Raw genomic sequence first — 20,110 nt, 5'->3', positions numbered from 1 at the left:
AGAACAGGTGCTAGATCATGCTGGCTTCAGTAATTTTGGCTCCTGGGCTCCAGAGCACAGGCTCAGTAGCTGTGACCTATGGGCTTAGTTGCTCTGCAGCATGTGGGATTTTCCCAGATCACAGATCGAACCCCTGTCTCCAGCACTGGCAAGTGGATTCCTATACACTGATCTACCAGGGAAGCCCCAAAGCAATTTTTTTTGTTCATGTTCTTAACTCCACTAGAAATACTTTATTTCCCTCCCACCTACTATTTGAATCCCATCTATTCCTGAAGGCCCAGTGAAAAAGTCTCATATCTTCTGGCAAACTGAAACCATTTTAAGCTACACTAACCTTCCTGAATACTTCTTGCATTTAAGTCAACACCATTTATTCCCTCTTACTATTCATATAATATTCATTGAATAATCATTTTCTGAATGTTTATTGTTGTTTACCAGGCACTTTTGCACTGGCCAGAATGCAAACAAAGATTTAGACTTTCCCTGCCCTCATTAAGCTCACAATCAGAACAATAATGATTCAGTAGAAATACCTTAAACTCCACAGGCAAGAAGTAGCAGCTGGCAGATGTAGGGGTACAGGACCATACATGATTGTTTTTTTTCTTGGTTAAATTATCTTAAATGAAGGTAGTAATGTTGAAATATATTAAAAGCTTTTGTGTCATGAAATAGATGAACATCTTAACTGACAAAGACAAAACAGACACTGTGCTTTGTTTCATGTTAAATGAATAACCCTATAGATTATTATAAGGTTTCTTAGGCCAGTCATGTGTTTTTCTTCATTCATTCAACAAATCCCAGAATTTATTTGTCCTTTTGTGGCTCCTTAAGTTTCAGGCATGGTAGTCACTAAATAAATACTTGTTGATTGAAGACAGTCTTTGATCTTAAGTTGGGGACAAGGTTTACACACATGGAACAACCATTGCTCAAATGCAGCCCCTTCCTCCTACTGCCACTCCTAACATTAGGAAATGTTCATGAATTTGCAATGACATTTTAGTTTACTACTAGTGTCTTTAGGATGGAAACATCCCTCCAGAGTGCCATGGAAATTTCTGTTTCTCCGTAACTTATGCTTGTGTTCACCAGAGACTTGTTGGAGCACAGCCAACCAAATGGGATTGGTTAGTAAAAGCGTTTGTGGGTGGGCATTTCGGAAACAAGTTTCAAGACCATTTGCCAGCAAAATCTCAGTAGGTGGAATTTTAAACAACATAATGTAAAATTTGATTTACAGAGGCCTAGAGGGGCAGAGGAGATAAAAGACATGATGAAGTTTATAGTATCCATATTCTTTGAGAGTGAAAATACAAGTTAGCATTTTTTGGTGTTGCAAAACATCTCATCAGCTCTTTAGGAAGACACATGCTTCTGGAAGACAGCCGTTCTTCAATAGATCTCAAGCTCCAAGCCCTAGAGTACATAAAGTTTAAATACTATGCAAGGTCTTTCTGAGCCCCTTGGTTTTTTTCAATGTGATTCAAAAGGATGATCACACAAGGAAATTTCAAAATCAAATTAAGTAAAAAGACTATTTCCAACTAACATAAACCAGAACTATGTAGAACCTAGTATTACACAGAAATAAAACTATTACACACATTATTTTGACTCAGGAGCCATCAATTTCCTTATATTTATAACTTTCAAGTTGGTTTCAGCTTTCCTTTATATTATTCAACAATTTTACTAAAGATGAGCATCCCCACATGGTGTGCAATTTTCTTTTTAACTTTTAAATTCTCTGGGTATGGAAGAAAAGCTGTGGACCCTTAATTGAACAATTATTATTTTCTTAGTATATATAGAGTTTGAGGATAATGCCGAATCTTCCTTTCATCAAGGAAATAAGCCTGACACTAGCAGTGGTATACACGTTGTCTGGCAACACCCCATCTTCAGGTGGAAGAGCCAAGTTAAGACTGAAAAGGGAACTCATTCTTCACCTCTAGTCACTTCTTGGTATCTACTGAGGTTCTTGAAGAAATGCCAATTAGGGCCAATTTGTATGTCTCCTTGGAGGTTTTAGATAACTCTTCAGTATGAACCATTTGTTTATCTCATTTAGACCATTTCTCCAAAGCAAGATTTGCAAACTTGCTGTTGAATTTGCTGTTTGCAGACCATAGCTAGGTTTCCATATGGATATAAAGCACTGGTACTTGGAAAATTCATTAAGAAGTGACTCATTTGAACTCCCAGATCTAAATTTCTGGAGTGGTTCTACCACATTTTTAAAATGCTGTTCCAGAATTCAAGCAACAGAAAATAAAGAATTCATATGCAAACAGTACATGAAATATTCTTAAACAAGGCATTTGCTGCTTCACAGCTTGTGCCATTGTTTAAGTAATTCTAATTGTTTTTCAGTTTTTCTTTATAAAGAGCTGGAAACTGCTTTTCTGAACTTATATCATTAGTCTTAGTTTTCAGACCCTCACTGTCCCCTTTATATAAAACTTCCAAGTATCTGAGGATAGGGACCATGCTTGCCTTCTGTTTAGATGTCTCTTTTCAATTAAACATCTATTCCTGTACCTATTCCTAAGGTTATATAGCTTCCGAACTTCATCTTTAATGAGAAATTAGCTTTTCAATGACTACATTTCGAACATAAGCAGCCAATAATCAACACAAAGTTCAAAATATAGACTTGTATTTTACAGAATATTTTTATGTATAAGGTTTGTTTGAACCCCATATTTAGTGGGCTGTAATACATTAGGTGCAGTCTACTGAAATGTTAGACCGGTAGACCCAGGAACTGGTAGACCCAGGAACTGAAAACATATTTTTCGGTTGTCTCAATTAATGAAATTTTTACTAGATACTACTAAGTGGTGATTGAAAAAATCATGTTGAAATATTACTGTCAGCTACTGGTGTAAAATTTCTCACCAGAGAACTATCACAACTTCAGAATAGAATGTTTGTTGTCTAAATACAAATTTTAGCAGCCACTAAAATTGTTAGGAAGACCTTAGATCCCTTTGCTCCTTAATTATGTTTTAAAACAATTTTTATTACACAGTATAAAATCAAAATAGTTACTATTTGCAAAATTCCCCTTATTTATACATGTTATTTATTTAACTATTTATAAAAACATAAGTTAACACTCTAAATTTGACCTGAAGATAGTTTGAGTTCCTTATCTCCCCACAAAATTTTCTCTAGTCTTTTGCAAAATGCTAAAGTGATTTGTTCAACAATGTAGACGGTTAATAATCACCCAGGTGACAACGGCAATTCAATGCATCATGCTTTCACTTCTCATTAAAATTGCTCTATCACTGAAGCTTAACCAAATTTTCTTCATGCTTGGCCTTCCATTTGAGTCTGATACCCTACAGTTTTCTTCCAATATCAAATTTTGCTTTGTCTTGAATTATTTTCTTTCCTCCTTAACCTACTTTCAAGAAATAGAAAAAGGCTCTTTGATGTGCCAATTCAAAGTGTGTTCAGATAAAAGGTAAATAATTCAATAGCCTTTTGAGGAGGGTTGACATTTGAATGTTGGAGGTTGTTTCCTTTACTCATCGGCTCTCCTATTGAGGTCAGGTGACCCATGTTAGTGACTTGCTGGAGTGAGTTTTGAATTTGTGAAAAACTTCTAACGAAGAATAGTGACAGAAATAGCAAAGAAAAAATCAATGAAATAGGAAAGTCCAAGTTTATGTTCTTATCAAGTATTCTACTTGTCCAATAGTTACCAACCTCTCTGAAAATATTTATATGTGTGGGTGGAGGCAAGTTGCCCATTAAATTGTAGGAAGTGTTATCAGATTTATCAGCACTTGGTTGTAAATTTGACTACACAGTTTTGGCTCATAGAGAAATGAGGAGGAAATATCTGATTAAAGTGTGCATTGCTGCTGAGGCAACTGAATGTTGCCATAGCAATTGAGATGAAATGTGCAAGAAGTGAGATAATTAAATCTAACCCCTTTAGTAGTTTTGACAGTCAATGCACTGCCAATAGGAAAAGTTATCTACAGTATTAAGATAAAACACATTCCTCATAGAAAGTCTCCTGACTAGTATTTTGTTGTTCCCTTCCTAAATACATTGCTTTAGGTATCTAATTTGAATGTTCCCTTGTAATAATCAAATACAGTTTTGACCTTGGTCTGCAGTTACCTAGAATTTCTGCTGGTTTATTGTATCATGGGAGCAGACATCTATAAAAAAAATATCCATTTTTTCCCTCTAGTTCCTAAAAAAACTATACTAAAGCCAAAGCTGTCATATTTGAGCTTGAAATTCAATAATATCTAGAACGTGCTGCCCTCTTCAGGAACTGATGCTTAAAAATACTTTGAATTTTTTTAGCAGTTTAGTAATTATAAATATAAGCTATAACATCAAAATTGTACTAATGATTCTTTAGAAATAAGCACTACACAAAATAAAGTATTTCTCAGTCTAAAATTTTCCATAAAAATCTTTCATTGAAATCAATAAATACAAAAGATTGAAATAAAATATTGACATTTATGATTAATATGAAAAGCAGTTTTCTTAAACTATGGTCATGGGAGAACTTCTCAATCATTCCAGAATGTCAGATATCCATAATTACAAGCCATATGTTTCATTAATATTAAAAATATCTAAAAAAAAAATTGAAAAACTAAGTAGGACACCTTTCAAATCTTAATTTTATATTCCAGCAAAAAGTCATTAATTTTGTCAATATTTATCACTTGAAATTTTCACTAGTTTCATTTACTGAAACATCATCTTTCCTGCAAATAATGATTTCAAGCTACACTAACACATTACAATTTTTATTCAGGATTATTTTATTCAAAATAACATTGAAGGATCTGAAATGTCATTATCCAAATAGTCAAATAAATCCCTTTTCTGCATATGTTATCTAAAAATTTCTTAAGCTATCACCTAGTTTTGGCAGAGGGAGATGGACTGTGTATTTTTCTCTAGATTAAGTTTATGATACATAAAAGAGAAAATGACCAATACATAATGACTTTATATATCAGGATATGAGAAAAGCATATTTTTTTACAGGTGATATGTTCCTTTATCTTAGAACTATTGACATTGAGAAAGATTATTTTATGCTAATTATTAAATGTGAAAGTCACTGTTAATTTAAAAAATTTAAAGGACACAATAAATTCAAGAACACACATGCTTTTTCATAATACAAATTTATTGTAATTCTTTACCAAGCGATGCAATTAAAACCTGTTTTAATCAACAGAAAACAATAAGAAAATATATATCTTTTTATTATCACTTATTTAGTGTGTAAAAATAGGAGCATGGACTCCTAATTTTGTTTTTCAGTTTCTGTATCAGATTTTCAGTTCAAGATTCCACCAAGGAAATATATTTACATATAAATAGATCTAACAGTCATTAATGCTGACTTCAAGAATGTAAAATGTTCCTCAGTTTTTCCTTAAAGAGTTTTAAGTATGGCTGTCCCATCTGTTTCAATGAAAAATTCAATCGAGCTAAAGGGGAGAAAAAACAACAACAAAAAAACCCACTCTTGACAATATTCTCTTAATCCAAGAATATTTGTTTGGGAAAAATAAAATGTTTTATTCCTGATTTTGAAAGAAGTTATCACAACAATTGCTTGATCCAAAGGGGCTTCCCAGGTGGCACAGTGGTAAGGAATTCACCTGCCAAGGCATGAGACATAAGAAACGTAGGTTCGATCCCTCAAGAGATGCAGGTTCAATCCCTTGGCCAGGAAGATCCCCTGGAGTAGGAAACAGCAACCTGCTCCAGTATCCTTGCTTCAAAATTCCATGGACAGAAGAGCCTGGCGGGCTACAGTCAGTGGGGTCACAAAGAGGTGGACACAACTGAGCAGCTGAGCACGCCATTCTGTCCAAAGGCATGTGATAGCATGTTTAAAAATTCTCAGAACTCTGAATTGTGTTCTCTGCAATAGATTTACTTCATTTTATTTTGCTGCAGCTGCATTACATTTGGCAGTTAGGATCCCTGTGGATGGAGGTATAATAAATAATAATATTTTCTTTGCTTTTCAGGCTATTTATGGCACAATGATAAATTTCATCTTTTCCAGAATGGTAAGTAAAGAGCTCTTTCTATATTTGATAGCACTGAACACAAACAAGAAAAAGTGAATTGCTACAATAAAAGTGGAGTATCATTTGCTAAATGTATTGAATTATCTGATAATTATAAGGTAGCATATACTCTTCAAATAAATGGATACCACATTCAAATTCTATATGCATTCCAAAATACCCACCAAATATGCTACAGGGCTCTTCAGAGGGAATATAAGGTTTTTGTTTTCTCTGTTGGATTGCATTTGAACATAGTATATTCCATAGTTTGTTTTCTGGGGTAATTTATTTTAAAATATACACAGATATAGAAATAAATGTGGCTTACATTCTATGAGAAGAAAGATACATATTGAGAGTGGGTGAGCAAGAGTCCTTTGGAGTTTTTACTGTTACATAAAAACTGTTTGTAATTTATGTTTGACCAGGGCTTTGTAGCATCTGTGAATTTAAAAATGTTTGTTTTCTAAGAGCATATATCATAACTTCTCTTAGGCAAGCTAGCTACTATATGATTTTGTTTAAATACATAGTTTTGTTGTCTTTCTCTTTTTATGACTTAAAATGGTAATATTTAGTTTTAGTCTTAATCATAACCTCTTTACAATCTAGATAACAATAAAAACCAATCTTATCAAAAGGGAAAGGTCAATGTAAAATGGTATTTCTTAGTAAGCTATTTCTGTCTCCTATAAAGTTCTTCCCCCAGTGGTTCTTGCATATTACCTATAAAAAGAAGGAATTTCTCACTGTAGAAAAAAACACCTTGAAATAAACTAGTCATCAAAAAGTGCTATGTTAAGTGAAAAAGCAGAGCACATTATAAATACATTATATATTGTGCTTGTGTATTGAGTGAAGAGAGAATTGGGATCATACTATAGGCTTAGAAAAAGGACACAAAGGCACACAGACAGTGGGAATACGGGTAGCTTAGTAGTCTTCATCTCTTCTTTATTTTCTGAGTTTCCTATAATAAATAGATGTTATTCTTATCAGAATAAGAGCATTATTTGAATAGCAGACTGTTCAAAATAGTATACTATTATTAATTAAATGTATATACATAAAGTTGAGGAAACACCTCTGCATCAATTTCATAGCCAAAATTATCTTAAACAATTAAAAAAGAAAGACAAAAACCTTCCATCTAATCCCATAAAGAAGTAAAAATATAAAGTGAAGATTAACTGGGTAAAAGTGTACAATAAAACAATTAAATATTTAAAATAAGGTTGAAGCTATTACATTTATTAATTTTACTTTAATACAGAAATACTCCTAGAATTCAGGCATATGAATGAAAAGAATAGCCATTTTTAAACTGAAATAAAAAGATCTGCAGATTCACGTTAGTTTTTAGCATATAAGAATATTGTGTTTTATGAACATTTTTCAGAAGAAGAAAAGGTTATGGTACGAAAAGACCAAAACATGAAGGTACAACTTTTAAAATAGACTCATACGTTAAATCAGTAGATCGTACTGGTTAATATTAGCAGAAAACTTTGATATAAAATCTACAGTGTGATTTATCCATCTACAACCAATTGTCCTTGCACGTAAGTAAGGTTCAAGATTAAAACAAAATAAAGGATGTTAGCAAAAAGTGTTGCTTTTAACCTTAATGTTAATAAACCATATGTTAATAGTAAACATAATAAATAATGCAACTAATCAAATATTTTTGAGGTTAAAGATTTCTTCTCAAAGGTATTTTATTATCCATTGTAAAGTCAGCATTGAAATATCTATTGTAGTTATTTCTCACAACTTATCTGAAAATAGGCCAATAATTTCAGAAGACAGTTGAGGGAGGGAGAGGTACTCCAGAAAGGATCGAGTAGAGTTCACATTAACACGTCCCAGGTCTTCACCTTCATCCTACTTGCTTTCATGTTACATAAAATTACGACAGAACTAGTTCTCTGATTGCCTGGCTCACAAATTGGAAGGCACACTATCAAAGCTGGGAGGGACCAGAGAAGAACTTTCACATCTATTCACCACCAGTAAGAATTGAGGAATCAAAGATTAGTTGTATAATATTGAGTGAGATATACCATAAACTTGGGTTTAAAACTCCCGATCTGTTAAATCAAAAAGTCATACTGGAAGATTTTTAATAAAATCTAAATCCTTTTCCAGGCCTGGAATTTTGCAACAAAGTGGTATATCCTTAAACTTACTATACAGAACATGAGATAATATAGGGAGATTTTGAAGTTGTTACAAAGAAAAAGGTTTTAATGATTAAAAGGGTAAATTTCATTCATCTGCAAAATTCACTTATATTGATCTCAATTATATTCTGTGAGGGATTAAATATTTTGATGATATTCTTCCCATAATACCATTTTTAAGATGTATCTAAAATTTTAACCTGAATTTTCTCACTTTTCTTTGAATTATAGTATGTGAGAGAAAATCAACATCAGCTTCTTCTAAAGAATGGGGGGCCAAATTCATATCTATTTGCATATGGAAATGTAGATTTCTATAGGTTTATGCTGCCAGAATGCTAATCTGAAATACTGGTGCTAAGCCCCTTCAGTTGTGTTTGACTCTGTGTGACCCCATGGACTATATAGCCCACTAGCTCCTCTGTCCATGGGATTCTCCAGGCAAGAATACTGGAGTGGGTTGCCATTTCCTTCTCCAGGGCAATCTTCTCAACCCAGGGATCGAACCCACGTCTCATGTCTCCTGCACTGGGAGGCAGCTTCTTTACCACTAGTGCCACCTGGGAATCCCTGAAATACTGGGGAAATCAAAATTTTTAATTTATAATTTTATCTTTTTAATCCACTCTGTAACATTTTTCGGAGAAGGCAATGGCACCCCACTCCAATACTCTTGCCTGGAAAATCTCATGGACAGGGAGCCTGGTAGGCTGCAGTCCATGAGGTCGCTAAGAGTCAGACACGACTGAGCAACTTCACTTTCGCTTTTCACTTTCATGCGCTGGAGAAGGAAATGGCAACCCACTCCAGTGTTCTTGCCTGGAGAATCCCAGGGATGGGGGAGCCTGGTGGGCTGCCGTCTATGGGGTCGCACAGAGTCGGACACGACTGAAGTGACTTAGCAGTGGCAGTAACATCTTTAGCACAACTAACATAATATGACATTTTAGAAAGATAATAAACAAAATCAACCTCTTGCCCATAATCAAGAGCAGAGTCAATGCGACAAACTATTAAATAAATACATCTGCTTATTCAAACTATTTCTAAGTGTGCAACTTTAAACAAACAGTCAAAGTTCTGAATTACTATATGAAATGACTTGAAATGTAAACATATATTTTGTTGACATATATCTGTTAAAACTGAACTTTAAAACAGAATAACTCTTCAATGTTATTAAAAATTTTTAATAGGTTAGAGATAAATGCCAACTATTTATATAAAGCAAATTTATCAGTGTAATTAATCTGTATTTCAAAAAAATAGATCTCTCTCATTCTCAATGAAAAAAGATTGAATGCATATTTCTGTGAATAGTCACAGCATCTAACCTTCAATCAATAATAAAACATACTATATTTCTAAGGACATTAGTAAAAATTCATAACTTTATTTTATTAATGATAAAAGTTCCATATTGGATTTAACTATAGCCAGTAGTCATTTTGCTATTTATTTTTTTAAAATTCCACAACAGTTTCCAAAATATCTAATGGCAATTTTTAGGTCAGATTGATACTTATATTAAAGCATTGTTAATTGACCAACAGGTTGATTACTTTTAACATTTTGAAAGAAGAAAGATGAAAACAGGCCTCTCCTTTTCTTTCAATTAAAATTGCATGCAATTATTCCTGAAGATTATAGATCTCTTTTGGGATTTCCGGTTTCAAACAACTTTTTGGTTCATTTCACAGGAATAATATTCATCTTAATTAGGAAAAACAATTGATGGGCTTTTTACAAGAGGGAGTTCACTCTGTGCCACTGATTACTACCACTAGATTATCCTGTTTAAGGGGAAAAAAAGCCCTTCTTTTAAGCTGCTAGTTGAATATGTTATCTATTAGTAACCATTGTCTTTGAAGACAGAATGTTTTTCTTGATGAATGGTTAATCCATTTTGCTTTAACCACCAAATTTTCCTAATCACTATTCCAAATTGACTTCTAAAATTTTTTCAAATATGTAAATATACCAATCAAATATATAAACCAAAATTATTAAATAAATAAAAACTCATGTGTGGTACATTACTGAATTGTTTTACACAGGTTATAAGGTTAGAACAATTGCTTCACTTAAAAATTATTTTTTGATATTTAGTAACTAAAAAAATAAAATTTCAAATACATAATGAGAAGTAAAACAAACACTTGAGAAGTAATCACGAATGCTTGAGAACCCTGTGAACTTTCAAGCTCTTGACTTCTTTTCTACAATTATTTAATGTCAATTCAAGGTTAAACATTGTTTGAAATTTTCTCTGTCCCTTGTTTCTCCTTGCAATTTTGTCTCATGTATTTGCATCCCTAAACATACCATTGTTTGGTTTACATGTTTGCAATAATATGTAAATGAAAGTGACTTTTCCATTCAAAAGCAAGTCTTGAGATTCAACCATTTATTGCATATAAGTATAATTCATTAGTTTAGACTGTTGTATAGTATCCACTCTATGATATAATTCATTTGTCCTTTTTAATGCTGATGAATCGTGGGGTTGCTTCAGTTCTTGGCTTTTGCTTTTTACTATCATACATAGTGCCACTATGAACATTCTTCAGCATGCATAGATGGATAGGTACAAAATTTTCTCTAGGTCAAGTAGTTCACAATCTGGAGTGATTTTGCCCCAAGGGAATATTTGGCAATGTGTGGGAACATTCTGGCTTATCATAACTTGAGGTATGGGCTGCCTAGGTGACTAAGTGGTAAAGAATCCACCTGAAATGCAGGAGACATGGGTTTGATCCCTGGTCCAGGAAGATCCTCTGGAGAAGGAAATGGCAAACCACCCCAGTATTCTTGCCTGAGATTTGGAAAACCCTGCAGTGGCCACAGGATTAGGAAAGGTTCATTTTCATTCCAATCCCAAAGGAGGACAATGCCAAAGAATGTTCAAACTATCATACAATTGTGCTCATTTCACATTCTAGTAAGTTTATGCTCAAAATCTTCAAGATCGTTTTCAGCAGTACATAAACCAAGAAGTTCCAGATGTATAAGCTGGGTTTCGAAGAGGCAGAGGAACCAGAGGTCTAATTGCCAACATTTATTGGATCATGAAGAAAGAAAAGGAATTCCAGACAAGGATCTACTTCTGCTTCATTGAATACATGAAAGCCTTTGATGGTGTGGATCATAACAAACTGTGGGAAATTCTTAATGAGATAGGAGTACCAGATCATCTTACCTATCTCCTGAGAAACCCGTATGCAGATCAAGAGCAATAGTTAGAACTAGACATGGAACAACTGACTGGTTCCAAACTGGGAAAGGAGTATGACAAGGCTGTATACTTTCATCCTGCTTATTGAACTTATATGCAGAGTACATCATGTGAAATGCTGAGCTGGATGAATCATAAGCTGGAATCAAGATTGTTAAGAGAAATATCAACAACCTCAGATATGGAGATGATACCACTCTAATGACAGAAAGTGAAGAAGAGGAAATAAAGAGCCTCATGTTGCGAGTGAAAGAGGAAAGTGAACAAGCTGGCTTGAAACTCAACATTCAAACTAAGATCATGGCATCTGGTCCCATCGTTTCATGGCAATTAGAAGGGGAAATAGTGGAAGTAGTGACAGATTTTATTTTCTTGGGCTCCAAAATTACTGTGAACAGTGACTGGAGCCATGAAATTAAAAGACACTTGCTCTTAGAAAGAAAAACTGTGACAAACCTAGACAGCACACTAAAAAGCAGAGACAGCACTTCGCAAACCAAGTTCCATATAGTCAAAGCTGTGGTTTCCCAGTGGTCATGTATGGATGTGAGAGTTGGACCATGAAGAAGGCTGAGCGTGGAAGAATTGATGCTTTTGAACTGTGGTGCTGGGAAAGACTCTTAAGAGTCCCTTGGACAGCAAGGAGTTCAAACCAGTCAATCCTAAAGGAAATCAACCCTGAATACCTATTGGAAGGATTAATGCTGAAGCTGAAGCTCCCATACTTGGGCCACCTGATGAGAAGAGCCAACTCGTTGGAAAAGACCCTGATACTGGGAAAGATTGAGGGCAGGAGGAGAAGGGAGAAACAGAGGTGAGATGGTTGGATGGCATCATCGACTCAATGGATATGAGTTTGAGCAAACTCTGGGAGATAGTGGAGGACAGAGGAGCCAGGCGTGCTACAGTCCACAGGGTCACAAAGAGTCAGACAACTTAGTGACCGAACAGCTTAGGGAATACTACTGTTTTTTAGTAGGTAGAGACCAAGGATGCTCTAAATATCCTATAAGGTGCAAGATAGCCCCCACAACAAAGAATTATCTGAACTAAAATGCCAGTAGTACAAGACTGAGAAACTTTGCTCTAGAATATATTCTTGAAAATGAAATTGCTGAGTCACAGAGTATGGAAAATTTCATATTTATTAGATAATTGCTAACTGTTGTTCAAAGTATCAATTTTATACTCCTACCAAGAGTATAAAGATCAATGTTCCAAAAGATCTGCCTTTTAAAACTTAATATAGTCAGATACTTAAAAATTTTTAAAGATTTTTGCTAAGGAAAAATAAAAAATTCTCACACTTTCAATTCCTGGAGAAGGAAATGGCAATCCACTCCAGTATTCTTGCCTGGAGAATCCCATGGACAGAGGAGTCTGGCAGGGTACAGTCCATGGGGTCACAAGAGTTGGATATGACTTAGCAACTAAACGACCACTACCATTTTCAATTCCTTGATTACTCTGAACATTTCAACATTAAACTGTAGGTTTTTTATAGTTATCCTTTATCAAGTTAAGAAATTTTATTCTTAATTTCCTTTTTTTAAAATCTTTGAGGATGTTTAATTTTATCAAGTGTTATTTCTGAAATTAATTTAGAGGAAAATATGAGTTTTATTACAAAGGGTTCCTGAGACCTGAAATATCTCTCACCCTAAGGTTGCTTGCTGAGTGAGGTGAACATGAATTTCATTTGTCATGTCCTTGCTGGCACAAGGGAAAAGTGACGAAGCCCAGAATTCAGTGCTGGAATGCAAGATAGATATGTCCTCATCAGTAACCTATCTACAAATAAAACCATCCCATGGAGGGCTGCAAGGAAAACTGCAAGTCTTAAATGCATTAAAAAAAAAAATTCTCCTTTGAAAATTTATAATCAGAAACCAACATTACTGTGTTTCCAGTAAGAATTTTCCTTTGAAAATTTATAATCAGAAACCAACATTACTGTGTTTCCAGTAAGAATTTTATAAGCTCAATGGTCTAAAGACTCAAAGATAAGAAATTAAGTTTAAACTTGTCCCTAGTTATGCCTTTTGCGCCCATCAGAATCAAAAGAAAATCAGCTCTGGAGAGCCTAATTTTACTCTATGCTGCTGAGAATTTTTACAGAAAAAAAATTCCTTAAGTACAAACCCACAATTAGAAATCACAAAGACACTGTAAAACAAAAAACACAACACCAACAAAAAAACAAAGCCAAAATCAAAAGCAGTGAAAGATAAACGGGAATCAAAAAAAAAAAAAGCAGAATCAGACCCACAAAGACTTCAAGTATTGAAATTGCCATTTTCATTCTTTCTTGTCCTGTTCTCTTTTATTCCCATTCCTGTTGCCCATAAAACTACCTCCAAAAATCAAATTTTTTTAGAATTCAATCTCCTCAAAATAACATGTACACCCTCCTATAATGTTGGAAATTAATAATATCATTAAGTTTAACTTGTTAAGCTAACCTAGTTATACTGAGATGGAATTTGGTCTTGACACTCATGTTTCAAACTATAAGAACTGCAGTGAACAAATAAATAAGTAAATAAGAGTAGAAATAAGAATATTTTAGTTAAATGAACAAGTATCATTGTAAATACTGTAGTAGGTTAAAATAATATATTGCTGGCTACAATATAGAAATTTTTTCAGTCTTTGGTTTTTTAAATGATTTCCTTAGCTAAATACTCAAACTGATAGATATATTATAAACTTTTATCTGTGCAGCATATATCCACAACACCATGAGGCTAGTAGAATCCTAGCTCCCTGATGAGGGATTCAACCAGGGCCTTTCGCAGTGAAAGCACTGATTCCCAAGTACTGGCCCACCAAAGAACTCCCAAATATAGTGTTTATTTTTCAACAACTTTCAAATATCTTTACATTTGTGTTCTGAAAATTTTTAAAAAGGATTTGTTTCCTCACTTAACCTTGCACTGCTGATTGGTCTCACACTGGGCACCTGGCCAAAGCTGAGCCAATCATTGGCTGTCCTTGTAATTTTATGAACTGGAATCACAGAACAGACTCCTAGGCAAAGAGAGAATATATCACTTGATGAATCCCAGGGAAGACTGATTCTGCACCTTAATTCTGTTATTAAACTTTCTAGGGATCTATGAACCAGTAAATTACCTTTGCTGAAGCTTGAGTTGTTTCTGTAACTTGCAACCAAAACAGCCCTAATACCCTTATATAAAGAAAATTAAATTCTGAGATGGTTTTCCTGCATGCTGATAGTCATAGGAGGCAATGATTTAATAATACTTTTAATACCTTTTTCACCATAAGTGAAGGGAATTGGGAAGAGTTCCTGAGTGAGTTTTTTTGAAGCGCTACCTGGATCAGAACATACCTCTCCCCTCTGATTTATTCCATCACAGGTCAAAGTAAAGATAACCTAAGATTATTTCTTATGACAAGGTTTAGGGACCACTACTATATAGACAAACTTCTGGAATCTAGAGGGCTTCCATCAAGAAGTCATTTCTGGTTGTAATATTACTTTCCAGTTACTTTCTACCTGAGATTTTACATGGCCTGAATGGAAGAGGAAAGGACTGAAATTTAAGGGATGGGTGTAACAGTTACTGAGCATTTTATGCTATGTTAAAGACCTGGCTGGTGCATTTTATTTTCAGTTGTTAAGGGCTGCAATGTGTCCCCCCAAAATTCATGTGTTGAAGTTCAAACTCCCTGGAATTCAAAACATGAATATATTTGCATTTAGTCTTTAAAGAAGTTATTAAGGTTAAATGAGATCATTGGGGGTAAGCCCTAAACCAATAAGACTGCTGTCCTTTAAGAAGAGATTAAGTTCCAGACACACAGAGGAGGATGCCATGAAGACACAGAGAGAAGATGGCCATCTACAAACCCAGGAGAGCTCTCAGGAGAAATAACCCTGTCTCTCAAATCTACCCATAAAATTTCTTTCAAATGTCTGCTCTACTCTTTGTTTTCATTATCACCACCTTAATTTAGACTGTGTTTTTCTTATTTGAAATATTCCAATAACTATCAGTTCCTCATCTTCATCTTTTAATTCAAACATTCATAGTCATGTTAGCAAAGCCACTAGATTGTGAAATTGTTGAGAATGAAGTCTACTCTGTACTCTTTTCTTATCCACTATATATAATCTATGGTTCCTAAACCCGGCTGTGCATCAGAACTTGGGTGGCATTTTTTTAATAGTCTGGGACTATATAGTCAGACTATATCTGTTGAATCAGAATCTAAAGGCTTGTGGGCTAGAAATTGGTATTTTTAATGTATTCCTAAGTTGATCATTTAACTAATCAGCAATTATTACTTTTATTCACCCTTTTTACTAACAGTCATATAACAGCTTTCTCAAAACTTTCTACCTTGACCTTTTTCCTATATTTCTCACTGTGCCTTCCTTTATCAAGATGTTTTTTGAATAATAAATCTACTTACACTTTTTTAAAGTAAAATGGTTATTCTTTTAAACTGACAATGCATTTCAAGAATTTTCTTGTTGAAGGCCTATATCTATCGTATGTCATGTCCATAGCCTGGGAAGCTACAAAAAAGTGAGGAAAATACTTTAATATGAATAACAATAAAAATAAATGAAGCCTATCCAATCTGTTTACTGTGAAACTGATTAAGTAGGTCTTAACACTAGGATGTTCGCTTCAACACTGCCTCCAACTATATGAAAAGAACTGACAGAAACACTGACTTCTCTTGTAGTTATTTTGTGCCTGGCCCTGTTCATGTTGATACAAATTGCGTGGTAAAAACACAGAGGAAAAGCCGGTTTAGAGTTCACCCTGGAGAAGGAGGAAATGTCTCAAATCTTTTCTAGTCCTCCATCTGTGCTCCGTTGCTTCAGTTGTGTCTGACTCTGCAACCCCAGGGACTGCAGCCCACCAGCTTTCTCTTCCAGGAGATTCTCCAGGCAACAATACTGAAGTGGGTTGCCCTGTCTGCCTCCTGGGGATTTTCCTGAGTCAGGGATGGAACCTGCGTCTCTTACATTGGCATTGTTCTTTTACCACTAGTGCCACCTGGGAAGCCCCAGTCCTCCATATTGTAAGCTTAATTTATACACCTATCATACGGAAGGGCTCTGCAAGTGGTGTGCTAGTTGTAAAGAACTAGTCAGTGAAGGAAACCCAAGAGATGCCGGTTTGATTCCTGGGTGGGGAAGATCCTCTAGAGAAGGAAATGGTAACCTACTCCAGTATTCTTGTCTGGAGAATTCCATGGACAGAGGATCCTGGCAGTCCATAGGATCACACAAAATCTGAAGTGACTTAGCTCATAGCACATATCATATGGAAAAACTTGACAACTTTGTACTCTGAGTAGAAAAATCTACTGTTTTTCTTACTTAAATAAAAAGAACAGCTTCAAGACCTAGAGAAGTGGCTCTTTCTATCTACTCACAGACAGAAAACATGAATCTAGAAAAAGATAACAAATGATGGCAATACTTAGAGACAATCTCTGCTATTAGTCTATACTTAAAATCAAAGGCACTCTTTCTAACCATTCTTAGACAACAAAAGAAAAACTTGCTGAATATATCAGCCAAACTGATTAATTCTACTGATATTTGTTTTGTGTCTATTATATCAACCATCATGTAAGTAGATTAAAACAGACATGATTCCAGACTTTGTGAAGTTTTCAGTTAATAGAAGTCCTGGTTTAAAAGAAAAAAAAAAAGAGGGATACTTACAGGAGCCTGGAATGGAGTCAGTGAGGTAAAGTGTATGAGAAGAGATCATGCCCAAACCAAACTTTCTAGAGGGACCACTTATTTTATGTTCAGATGTCAACAGCGAGGAGTACCTTGGAACTTGAACAAACAAATGATACTGACCTCTTTCAGTAGAGTCTCTGCAACCTGTGTATACTTTGCAAAAAGTCTGGTACAAAAAATAATACTATCCATGGTCTACTTTTCCTGTTCTAAATGTATAATTCATGTACTCATTACACAAATATTTTATTAAAAGTACCTATAAAATAAGACCTTTGAAGCAGAATTAAAGACCCCAGTATGAAATGATATATTAACCAACTACCTAGTCCTTGACTTATTTTTTCCTGGCTTATGTGTCTAATTCTACACATGAACATCACCGGATGGTCAGTACCAAAATCAGATTGATTATACTCTTTGCAGTCAAAGATGGAGAAGCTCTATACAGTCAGAAAGAATAAGACGGAGCTGACTGTGGCTCAGATCATGAACTCCTTATTACTAAATTCTGACTTAAATTGAAGAAAGTAGGGAAAACAATTAGACCAACAGGTATGACCTAAATCTAATCCCTTATGATTATACAGTGGAAGTGAGAAATAGGTTCAAGGGGTTAGATCTGATAGACAGAGTGCCTGAAAAACTATGGATGGAGGTTCGTGACATTGTACAGCAAAAAAGGGATCAAGACCATCCCCCCCCGCCCCAAAAAGGCAATATGGTTGTCTGAGGAGGCCTTACAAATAGCTGAGAAAAGAAGAGAAGCTAAAGGCAAAGGAGAAAAGGAAAGATATGCCCATTTGAATGCAGAGTTCCAAAGAATAGCTAGGAAAGATAAAAAAGCCTTCCTCAGTGATCAATGCAAAGAAATAGAGGAAAACAATAGAATGGGAAAGACAAGAGATTTCTTCAAGAAAATTAGAGATGCCAAGGGAACAATTCATGCAAAGAAGAGCACAATAAAGGACAGAAATGGTATGGACCTAACAGAAGAAGAAGATATTAAAAAGAGGTGACAAGTATACACAGAAGAACTATACAAAAAAAGATCTTCATGACCCAGATAACCACAATGGTGTGATCGCTGGACTAGAGCCAGACGTCCTAGAATGAGAAGACAAGTGGGCCTTAGGAAGCATTACTACGAACAAAGCAAAGCTAGTGGAGGTGATGGAATTCAAGTTGAGCTATTTCAAATCCTAAAAGATGATGTTGTAAAGGTGCTGCACTCAAAGAGCCAGCAAATCTGGAAAACTCAGCAGTGGCCACAGGGCTGGAAAAGGTCAGTTTTCATTCCAATTCCTAAGAAAGGCAATGTCAAAGAATGTTCAAACTACAGCACATTTGCACTCATCTTACACACTAGCGAAATAATGCTCAAAATTCTCCAAGCCAGGCTTCAACAGTACATGAACCATGAAATTCCAGATGTTCAAGCTGGTTTTAGAAAAGGCAGAGGAACCAGAGATCACATTGCTAAAATCCGCTGGATCATCGAAAAAGCCAGAGAGTTCCAGAAAAACGTCTACTTCTGCTTTATTGACTACACCAAAGCCTTTGACTGTGTGAATCACAAAAAACTGGAAAATTCTTCAATAGATGGTAATACCAGACCACCTGACCTGTCTCCTGAGAAATCTATATGCAGGTCAAGAACTGGACATGGAACAACAGACTGGTTCCAAATCGGGAAAGGAGTATATCAAGGCTATATATTGTCACCCTGCTTATTTCACTTATATGCAGAGTAGATCATGTGCAATGCCGAGCTGGATAAAGCACAAGCTGGAATCAAGATTGCCGGGAGAAATATCAATAACCTCAGATACGCAGATGACACTACCCTTATTGCATAAAGCAAAGAAGAACTAAGGAGGCTCTTGATGAAAGTGAAAGAGGAGAGTGAAAAGTTGGCTTAAAACAACATTCAGAAAACTAAGATCATGGCATCTGGTCCCATCACTTCATGGCAAATAGATGGGGAAACAATGGAAACAGTGAGAGACTGGCTCCAAAGTCACTACAAATGGTGATGACTGCCACCATGAAATTAAAAGATGCTTGCTCCTTGGAAGAAAAGTTATGACCAAGCTAGATAGCATATTAAAAAGCAGAGACATTACTTTACCAACAAAGGTCTGTCTAGTCAAAGCTATGGTTTTTCCAGTAGTCATGTATGGATGTGAGAGTTGGACTGTAAAGAAAGCTGAGTGCCGAAGAATTGATGCTTTTGAACTGTGGTGTTGGAGAAGACTTTTGAGAATCTCTTGGACTGCAGAGAGATCCAAGCAGTCCATCCTAAAGGAAATTAGTCCTGAGTATTCATTGGAAGGACTGGTGCTGAAGTTGAAACTCCAATACTTTGGTCACCTGAAGCAAAGAACTGACTCATTGGAAAAGACCGTGATGCTGGGAAAGATTGAGGGCAGGAGGAGAAGGGGACTATAGAGAATGAGATGGTTGGATGGCATCACCGACGCAATGGACATGAATTTGAGTAGGCTCTGGGAATTGGTGATGGACAGGAAAGCCTGCGGTGCTGCAGTCCATGGGGTCCCAAAGAGCTGGACACAACTGAGTGACTGAACTGAACTATGTGTCTATCCATATAGTAACTATCCATATAGTAACTATGTAACTATCCATGAAGGATCATGGATCCTTCAGATTATAATCTTAACCACACAGAACAATAACATTTTAGTCCTTTCAGACTTGGGTTAGCATCTGCACAGAAAGGAAAATTAGTATTTTCTCTATCAAGCTACATCTTTGAAAAATTCTGACTAAAAGAGGTTCTGTTTTTATTTTGAAATAGGCGTCATTATATCTTGCAGCTTCTTAATTTCATCTC

At 35.3% G+C, this 20,110-nt stretch overlaps 1 protein-coding gene across 1 annotated transcript in view; it reads left to right on the top strand.

The window, feature by feature from the left end:
- Window positions 1-20,110, top strand: part of ADGRL2 (adhesion G protein-coupled receptor L2) — a 295,989-nt gene that overhangs the window by 54,073 nt on the left and 221,806 nt on the right. The window contains exon 2 of the mRNA XM_043877657.1: window positions 6,051-6,092. The gene's annotated coding sequence lies outside the window, so the exon portion shown is untranslated. The remainder of the gene's footprint in view (window positions 1-6,050; window positions 6,093-20,110) is intronic.

Source organism: Cervus elaphus, chromosome 20 (assembly GCF_910594005.1).
Source record: "Cervus elaphus chromosome 20, mCerEla1.1, whole genome shotgun sequence".
In the NCBI taxonomy this organism is placed as follows: Eukaryota; Metazoa; Chordata; class Mammalia; order Artiodactyla; family Cervidae; genus Cervus; species Cervus elaphus.
This window is presented reverse-complemented; position numbering and strand designations above follow the sequence as displayed.